Source organism: Eucyclogobius newberryi, unplaced genomic scaffold (assembly GCF_026437365.1).
Source record: "Eucyclogobius newberryi isolate DKJ021-1_F unplaced genomic scaffold, fEucNew1.0.hap1 SCAF_7, whole genome shotgun sequence".
Classification (NCBI taxonomy): Eukaryota; Metazoa; Chordata; class Actinopteri; order Gobiiformes; family Gobiidae; genus Eucyclogobius; species Eucyclogobius newberryi.
Genome location: NW_027316389.1, coordinates 30208242 through 30217937, shown reverse-complemented (window position 1 = coordinate 30217937; position 9696 = coordinate 30208242).

Sequence of the window (9696 nt, the reverse complement as noted above, 5' to 3'; positions counted from 1 at the left end):
TTAAAGTAGTGTTAATGATGTATGGGATCAGGACCGGCCCGTACATGAATAATAATGCTTGGAATGGGAGCGGCGCTGTTTAACTACAACAGTGATTCACAGGTCCTTTTGGCATCTTAAAGCAAAATACATGCAAAGTATTTAATCATAAACTTCATGATAAAAATACTGCGCGTTGTCATTATTGTTGCCTGAGGCTGCAGTAACCGGTTTATGTCACAAGATGGCGCTGTTTCTCCATTTATTTTTCGCCAGATTTACTACTTTACAGTAATTGAAGACGACCAAATATCTGTTCATGAATCCATCACTGTTTTCAAAGACTACAGTATCAGCTGCCATCAACACGTCCACATGATGCACCCTTGTGCAGGAAAGGTCCCTAATGCTCAAAGTCCAATCTACAAACGCTGATGAATGATTTTGTTTGTCAGTCCAGAGTTCACGAATCAAACAATCAAACTTAATCGCAAAAGCGAGTAAGCCCCAATGCTGTTCTGAACACAACTATAACACTCTGTGCCCAAGGACAGGCCTCTGCAGGTGCCTCGAAGACGGAGAAAAGGTAGTTGTGTCAAGAAGGGAGTTGAAGGAAGAATAGTTGTGGGGGAAATAGCAGAACAAGTAGAAATGTTTCTAAATGTAGTAACAGGTGGAGCTGCAGTATCGTGTCAGTCCAGAGTGTGGCGAGGGACAGGGGTCACGGCCCCCACACATTTAAAGTCCACACTGAAATACCATAAATCCACTTAACACATAAATACTCCAACACAATTTGTTGAGTATCTCAATACATTTTTTTGGCGATTTGAGCAAAGAAACTTCACTCTGGAGAGGAGTGCTCTTAAACCTACTGTTGAAGCCGCTACACAACCGCACATTCTTCCCTTTGAATTACAAATAGTATTGTGTGCAGAAAATGTTTGGGGGAAAATACATTTTTGTGCAGCACAATTGCAGTAATATTTAAGAAAAAGTTTGGATAACTTTTGATGACCCACTTCTTAAGATAACTGTTGTGATGGCGATTTTCATCCCCCATGTAAAGGGCCCATCTAGTGTGCACTTTTTCCCGTTAAAAATGATAATGTTCGATTTTACCACTACTAACTAGTATGCACGGGAGGTACATGAGTGGACGAGTGTGTTATTGGGTATTTGGAAGAGGCTTCGCACGGCCTTACAAACTAATAGGCCACAATTTAAACGTTTTATGTGCAAATGGAAGCAGATTTAATATTTGTGAAATTTCTGAAATTCTAGCTACATTTTGCGGCTTTGCCCGAACAGAGGTCAAGATATCAAAAGAACTTGGTTAAATTTAATGTCCCTCTCCACAACGCCATTTTCACTAAATTTCAGCTTTTTCGGTTCTTAAAGTTCTTTAAAGTACAACATTTTTAAAAACTGGTAAGTCATGCTTTGCAAACGTTTATCCAATATGGCCGACATTTGGTTGGGTGGACGGTGTAGGGTTGACACTAGATCATACACTCATAACTCACAGAAGTCTGAATTTGGAAGTTACAGAATCTAATATGGCGGCCCTCGTGGTGGGCATATCACTGGCGAGGTATATTTTCTGTCTTGCAGCAGAAATGTTCCAGACTATTGGCCCAGCGGCGTGCCAAGCTGGAGATTTTGGGTTCGACTCCTGCTCCGCCCTTTAATTTTTTTCGTGTTTAACTTTTTCAACTTATAGATTGCACATGGTTTATTACATTTTCCCCCCTTGTCTCCTAACTACTACAACAACTTAGGGTTAGGGTTAAGGTTTAGGGGTTAGGGTTAAGAGTTAAGGTTTAGGGGTTAGGGCTAAGGGTTAAGGTTTAGGGGTTAGGGTTAAGAGTTAAGGTTTAGGGGTTAGGGTTAAGAGTTAAGGTTTAGGGTTAAGAGTTAAGGTTTAGGGGTTAGGGTTAAGAGTTAAGGTTTAGGGGTTAGGGTTAAGGGTTAAGGTTTAGGGGTTAGGGTTAAGGTTTAGGGGTTAGGGTTAAGAGTTAAGGTTTAGGGGTTAGGGTTAAGAGTTAAGGTTTAGGGGTTAGGGTTAAGGGTTAAGGGTTAAGGGTTAAGGGTTAAGGGTTAAGGGTTAAGGGTTAAGGTTTAGGGGTTAGGGTTAAGAGTTAAGGTTTAGGGGTTAGGGTTAAGGTTTAGGGGTTAGGGTTAAGAGTTAAGGTTTAGGGGTTAGGGTTAAGGGTTAAGGTTTAGGGGTTAGGGTTAAGGGTTAAGGTTTAGGGGTTAGGGTTAAGGTTTAGGGGTTAGGGTTAAGAGTTAAGGTTTAGGGGTTAGGGGTTAGGGTTAAGAGTTAAGGTTTAGGGGTTAGGGTTAAGAGTTAAGGTTTAGGGGTTAGGGTTAAGGGTTAAGGGTTAGGGGTTAGGGTTAAGGTTTAGGGGTTAGGGTTAAGAGTTAAGGTTTAGGGGTTAGGGTTAAGGTTTAGGGGTTAGGGTTAAGAGTTAAGGTTTAGGGGTTAGGGTTAAGGGTTAAGGTTTAGGGGTTAGGGTTAAGAGTTAAGGTTTAGGGTTTAGGGTTAAGGGTTAAGGTTTACGGGTTAGGGTTAAGAGTTAAGGTTTAGGGGTTAGGGTTAAGGTTTAGGGGTTAGGGTTAAGAGTTAAGGTTTAGGGTTTAGGGTTAAGGGTTAAGGTTTACGGGTTAGGGTTAAGAGTTAAGGTTTAAAGCAGGGGTGGCGAACCCGCGGCTCCCGAGCCGCATGCGGCTCTTTGCCTGGTTTCATGCGGCTCTTTTACGTTCATATCAACATTATCAACGCGGAGGTGCCCGTACGGTGATCCTCCGCGCGGCGATCTAGATCACCGTCCGCACGGTGATCTAGATCGCCGCTCGACCGCACGCCTCTCATATCATATTGACTTGCCTGCGTCTCGCCGTGCGGCGCAGGCGACTGCACGGAAGTGGAGCTTCGGCATTCTCCGAACCACGGCTCGGCAACCAATCAGAGCCAAGCACAAAAACTGTGTCGACCAATCAGCGCGCAGCATGCAAATTTTCACTTGTAAACAATAAACTGTCATGGCGCGGGCCGTGGCGGACTTTAATCAAACGCTTCCCGCCCGATTTAATGATAATAATCCCTTTTTTCTAAGATTCATTAATAAAAATGACCGCGCCCTTGCACTCAAAAATGCCCGTCCACATTTCAAAATACCCCGTCCAAAATACGAGAAGAAAACCACCAATATTGAACTTCAGTATGGTATTTTCGTCAAACGCGCACGCGCATGAGGTGAAATTCCGCAAAGCAGGTGTTTATTTCTCTCTCAAAATGGCAGGGAAAAAATGCACAGCTAAACGAAAATATGAAGATGAGCACAGGACGTTTTTAACAGAGTGGGAAAGTTTATATTTTTTTGTTGAACGTAATGGCAAGCCATTCTGCCTGATATGTCAGACATCATTAGCACATTTCAAAGCTTCAAATCTTTAGCGCCACTTCAGCTCACTCCATGTTAACATCGATTAGGAATTTCCAAAAGGTACTGAATTTCGCAAGCACAAGTTGGACACTTTGAAAAGTCAGGCAGAAAAACAGGTACAGTTTTTCAAAAAAATTACGAAGCACTCAGAGATTGTCACGCTTGCATCGTATCAACTGGCTTGGAACATTGCACGGGCTAAAAAGCCATACAATGAAGGGGAGTTCGTTAAAAAAATGCCTCAGTGACGTTGTTGAAATTTTGTCTCCTGAAAACGACAAACTAAAACGAATGGTAGACATCCAACTGTCCCGCCACACTGTTGAATACAGAATATCGGACATTAACACGGCTATTGAATCACAGTTGAGCATGTGAGTATTTTAGTGTCGCATTGGATGAGAGTTGTGACATACAAGACAAGCCTCAGCTTGCAATATTTGTACGGTCTGTGTCAAAAGATTGGATGGTCAAAGAAGAACTCCTTGATGTGCCATTTAAAGACAGAACCCGTGGCATAGATGTGAAAGAAATAATGATGGCTGCATTTGCGAAAGCAAATCTGCCCATACCGACGCTAACTGCAATGGCCACGGATGGAGCGCCAGCCATGATCGGATCTGTGAACGGACTTGTGGGGCTGTGCAAAGCTGACCAAACGTTTCCAGAGTTTTGGAATTTCCACTGCATTATCCACAGGGAGCAACTCACGTCTAAATTATTGAATTTAGACAACGTCATAAAGCCTGTGATGGAAATTGTCAACTACATCCGCACACATGCGCTTAACCACAGGCAATTCAAAAAACTCATCACTGAGCTGGACCAAGGACTTCCAGGTGACCTGCCGCTGCACTGCACTGTGAGGTGGCTGTCAAAAGGCAAGGTGCTCGCTCGCTTCTTTGAGCTCTTGGATGCCGTGAAACTGTTCATGGAAGAGAAGGACAAGGACTATCCCCAGCTCTCGGACGTCAAGTGGATTATGGATCTGGCCTTTTTGGTCGACATGCTGTGTCACTTGGACAGACTGAACCTGACCCTGCAGGGTAAGTTCAAAATCAACAAACTGAAGCTGTTCAAGGCGCATATTCAAAAGGGAGATTTAACGCATTTTCCCACTCTGCTAAAAGCCAGCGGGCAAGTCACCAGCGCCGAGCAAAGAGCCAGATATGCAACACTGGTTGAAAACCTGCACGAAAACTTTGTCATCCGGTTCCGTGATCTACAACTGAAAAGGCCACAGATTACGTTCCTCGTCGACCCATTTAATGCGGAGACGGACTGTTTGAAAGCCCCCCTAGTCACAGATGAGGCTGCGGCTGAGTTGGAGATGATCGATCTTTGTGAGGAGGACCAACTGAAACCTGCTTTAAGGGAAGGGACCATTGAGTTCTGGAAAAGTATGCCAATGGAAAAATACCCCAATGTCAAACGGGCTGCGCTTAAGATACTGTCAATGTTTGGGTCAACATACGTCTGCGAGTCTATGTTTTCTACCCTTAAACACGTGAAATCAAACCATCGATCTGTTCTGACTGACACCCATGTGAAAGAATTGCTTCGAGTGGCAACAACGGAATACAAGCCAGATTTGAAGAGGATTGTTCAAGGCAAGGAATGCCAGAAGTCGCACTCAGCAACATGCAGAGTAAGTGAAAAACACTATTGTAAATTATTGTTTTTGTTTGTGGACTTTGTGTGCATGTGCGTGTGAGATCTGGCTCTTTGCGTTAACACAGTAAAAAATGTGGCTCTTAGTCTCTGACTGGTTGGCCACCCCTGGTTTAAAGTTTATGGGTTAAGAGTTAAGGTTTAAGGGTTAGGGTTAAGGTTTAGGGTTAAGAGTTAGGGTTAAGGGTTAGGGGTTAGGGTTTAGGGTTTAACCCTATACTACGTGTGAAGTGGAACAGACTGTAATGCAATGGAAAAAAAGCTTATTAGAGAGAAAATTATTGCCTGAGCTGTATCAGCAGGACAGAATTCGGACGCCCGTGAGTTATGAGTGTATGATCCAGTGCCGACCACAATCTCTGCACAGAGGAATAACACATTTGAAATACAACCAGATTTTCTTTGTTGAATACAAATCAGAATAAAGCTGGTGTTGGAGGACCTTTGGTCACAGACAGGCCTTTATCTCTATTCATATTTCATCATGTTTTTATTACGTTTCTCTTCTGAAGCCCCGCCTCCCTGTCCCGGGACTGTGAAGTCTGCACCGAGGAGCGCGTGTCACGTGAAAAGGCTAAACCAGGACTAACCAGTCTATAATAATACTTAGATGATGATTTCTCCAAATGAGATAGTAACGACCATGACTATGTTCCAGCAGACAATGTGTTCAATGATCAAAGCTGTCAGTTTGATGAGATGAAGTGGAAATACCAAAACATTTCCCAATATCACCCAACAACTTTATTCAGTCATAGAACCACTTTATTTTCTGCATTCAACAGATTAGATGAGGTAGAAGCATTTAATAAAAGAAAATATGTTGTGTCAGCTTTACCTTGTTATCCGTGTGTTCTCTATGTCATGGAACCAATCGCTGTTACAGACAGGTACATTTCTAACCACCTGGGTTTATCCTTCAACAGAACCGATTGTAAATTATACCAGTTGCCAAGACCTACTTCATATTATACATTAAAATACATTATTTCAGGTGAGAGGCGCCCTTCTTGCTGTAAAGACGGTGTGTGACAGCTGTGGGGAAAAAGGTGAATGGTGAAGTCAACCATCAGTCAGACAAATGCCACTTCTCAACATTCTCTCAGTGCAGACATATTGTTCACCGGGTCCAGGCCAACCAAAGTCTTGCAGCTTTTCCGGTAGGTTCTAACTGTATAATATTTGTTTTTATCTGGATTATTTTTGCTCAATATACTCCAGAATTAGTTGTCTACATATTCTGATTTGATCACTTTTTATTTTCAGTTTCCTCAACATACAGTGTATTTCAATTAGGACATTCTTTAATCATCAGTCCCTTTACCTACACGATGTTGTTTTTGATACCTGCAAGGACGGCAAAGAGAGAATCATGGAAAAGTACCAGGGCAAAAGTCTCATTTTAGGAGCTGATGCCTGATGCGATTCCATGCGTGCAAAGTTTGGGAGTTAGTTTCTTGGAGCGAGCCACAAATAAGCTGATTTCAGTCCAACTTTTTCAGGAGAGATATTACTTTACTTGTACTTACACATCTTATTGAATAAATGAGAGCTTAGAAAAGCTGTTGATTATACCATATATTGTTTAGAGTAATGAAACCCGGAGAAGTTATCACATGATAGATAGAGTCTAGAGTCAGCGAATTAGTTGTGGGGTGCCACAAGGCTCGGTTTTAGGCCCAAAATTATTTTTATTATATATTAATGAAATCCAAAAAGTATCTGATGTTCTTAATTTCATTTTGTTTGCAGACAATACCACAGTTTACTGCTCGGGTCAAAATCTTAGTGAGTCGGTGAAGGTGAGAGAGTGCTGCATAAACTAAACAACTGGTTTGCATTAAATAAATTATCATTGAACTTGAATAAAACCACATTTATGGTATTCAGTAACAAACATGTAGATAATATCAAAATTAAAATAAATAGTTATGAAATTGAAAGAGTCAATTATATTAAGTTTCTTACATGTAAAACACATATACAAAATGTACTGAAAAAAGTGTCAAAAACTATATTTTGAACAAAAATGCTTTATATTTACTGTACTGTTCTTTCATTACACCATATTTAACATATGGTATTGAGATCTGGGGAAATATATACAAAACTAGAACCAAACCAATTTTCATACTACAAAAAAAGGCCATTAGACTGATCAATCATGCATCTTATAACTCGCCGAGTCACCCTTTGTTCATTCAATCTAAGCTTTTAAAGTTTTATGATTTGGTAGACCTGTATACTGCTAAATTTATGTATTTAGTTAAATGTAATCAAATCCCTAAATCATTGAGGATAAAGTTTAAGGGGAGCGTGTGTGTTTGACAGACCTTATGTGAGAACCACGCTGAGGGAACATTGTTTGTCTAGTAAAGGAGTTAAATTATGGAACAATGATTGCGATGAATTAAAAAATGCCACTTCTTTATTTCAGTTTAAAAGGGTCTTTAAGAAAATAATCATAGAAAAATATGTTATATATATATATATATATATATATATATATATATATATATATGTTATAAAACTTGGAATGCTTGTGGAGGATACTTGTGAGCAGACTGTCCAGTATTATGTAGTGTTGTTTTTGTTGATGAACTGTCACTTGTGTACTATAATGTCCACCAATGTTGTTTGAGAGAAGAGTTGCCACAATAAGCCTTGGCTTCTGGCTACACCTGGTCAAATAACATAAATGTATCTCTAATTTTGTTTTGTGCTTGAATGTTTAGCGCCTTTTGTTTTTGACCAAACCACAATAAATAAACATGGAGCTGGAGGCTCTAAAACATTGTTACCAAAAAGTTGGTGACCATCCAATAATACCTCTAGTGACAGACCGACACAGAGGGGTGGCCAAGTGGGTACGAGAAAGTTGGGAAGTGCCTCATTTCTAGAATTGCTGGCATGTGGTGAAAGGTAACTATAATCGAAACATTGTCCTATGGCATCTTGATTTCCTAGTTTTCACCCAAATGCCGTGTATACTTTCAGGACGCAAAAAACTGGATGCACTATCAAAAAAGAAGGGCAATGAGAGCGTCATAAAGTGCTGGTGAGAGCAGGCTGCTCGTTGCAACGCTCCCTCTCTTTTCCAAACTTTTTGTGCTCTATTTATGGTCATTTTAAAAATATTTTTGTACATTCTCTTGTAAGGCCAGAACTCGCAGACACGCGCTGGATCCGCTTTGATTCAACTCTTTTTCGTTGGATTATTGAGTGTTTTGGTCGTTACGATGTGCGCTGGCCCCCAGCCCCCCCGGCCTGCGCTTGTTTATGCAAGGGAACAGCTGCTGGCGCTCAGGAGAGCGATAGTTTTCCACCGGGACAGACACGAAATCATAGCTAAAGCTCTCCCAAACAAGACAGCGGAGCTAGCGGGACTCACGCAATCCCAGCGGGTGTACAGGGACAGCAGCGTCATGCTTGCAACTGAGACGTGGATAACCCCAGAAAGGCCGGATTCTGTTATTGCTTTGGATCACTTTCATCTACTGCGTGCTGATAGAACGAGAGAGAGCGGTAAGAAGAGAGGAGGCGGCCTGGCTGTGTTTGTGAACGAGAAGTGGTGAAAACCGGATCACTGTACAGTGAAAAAGCAGCTGTATAACAAAGACATTGAGCTGTTGGCATGAGGCCATATTATCTGCCCCGGGAGTTCTCACATGAGATTGTGATTGTTGTGTATGTGGCCCCCTCTGCTAATGCTGACAATGCTTGTGAAGCACTGCTCTCCTGCACCAACAGGGTACAGCCCCAGCACCAGCAGGTTACAGACACAGCACCCACACGCCCTCTTCCTAGTCTCTGGTGACTTCAACCACGCTTCTCCCTCATCTGTTCTGCCAACATACACTCAGTATGTTACCTGCCTCACCAGAGACAATAAAACACTGGACTTGTTCATTGCCAACACCAAGGAGGCTTAATCTTCGTCCCCCCTCCCTCCCCTGGGCAGCTCGGACCACAATCTTGAACATCTACGGCCTGTGTATGAACACATTGAGCACAGGTAGCCTGTGGTGCCCTGCGTGGTGAGGAGGTGGTCTGCTGAGAGCGAGGAGGCTCTGAGGGACAAGCTGGAGACGGCTGGTGTGGAGTATGACCTGGCAGAGTGGATCCTGGACTACCTCACAGACCGACCCCAGTTTGTGAGAGCCCGGGACTGTGTGTCTGACACTCGGACCTGCAGTGTGGGGGCGCCCCAGGGCACTGTCCTTGCGTCCTTTCTCTTCACCCTTTACACTGCAGACTTCAGACACAACACGGGCAGCTGTGTTCTGCAGAAGTTCTCTGACGACTCTGCCATCATCGGCCTCATCACGGACGACGATGATGCGGAGTACGGGGGACTGGAGCAGGACTTTGTGTCAGCAGACGCCACCCCACTGCCCCCTCACCAGTGAACATCCAGGGAAGGGACATTGAGAGAGTGACTCATACAAGTACCTGGGTGTTCATCTGAACCACAAACTGGACTGGACTCATAACACAGATGCACTGTACAGGAAGAGCCAGAGTCGGCTCTACCTCCTGAGGAGACTCAGGTCTTTTGGAGTGACAGGGCCACTCCTGAAGACCTTCTATGACTCTG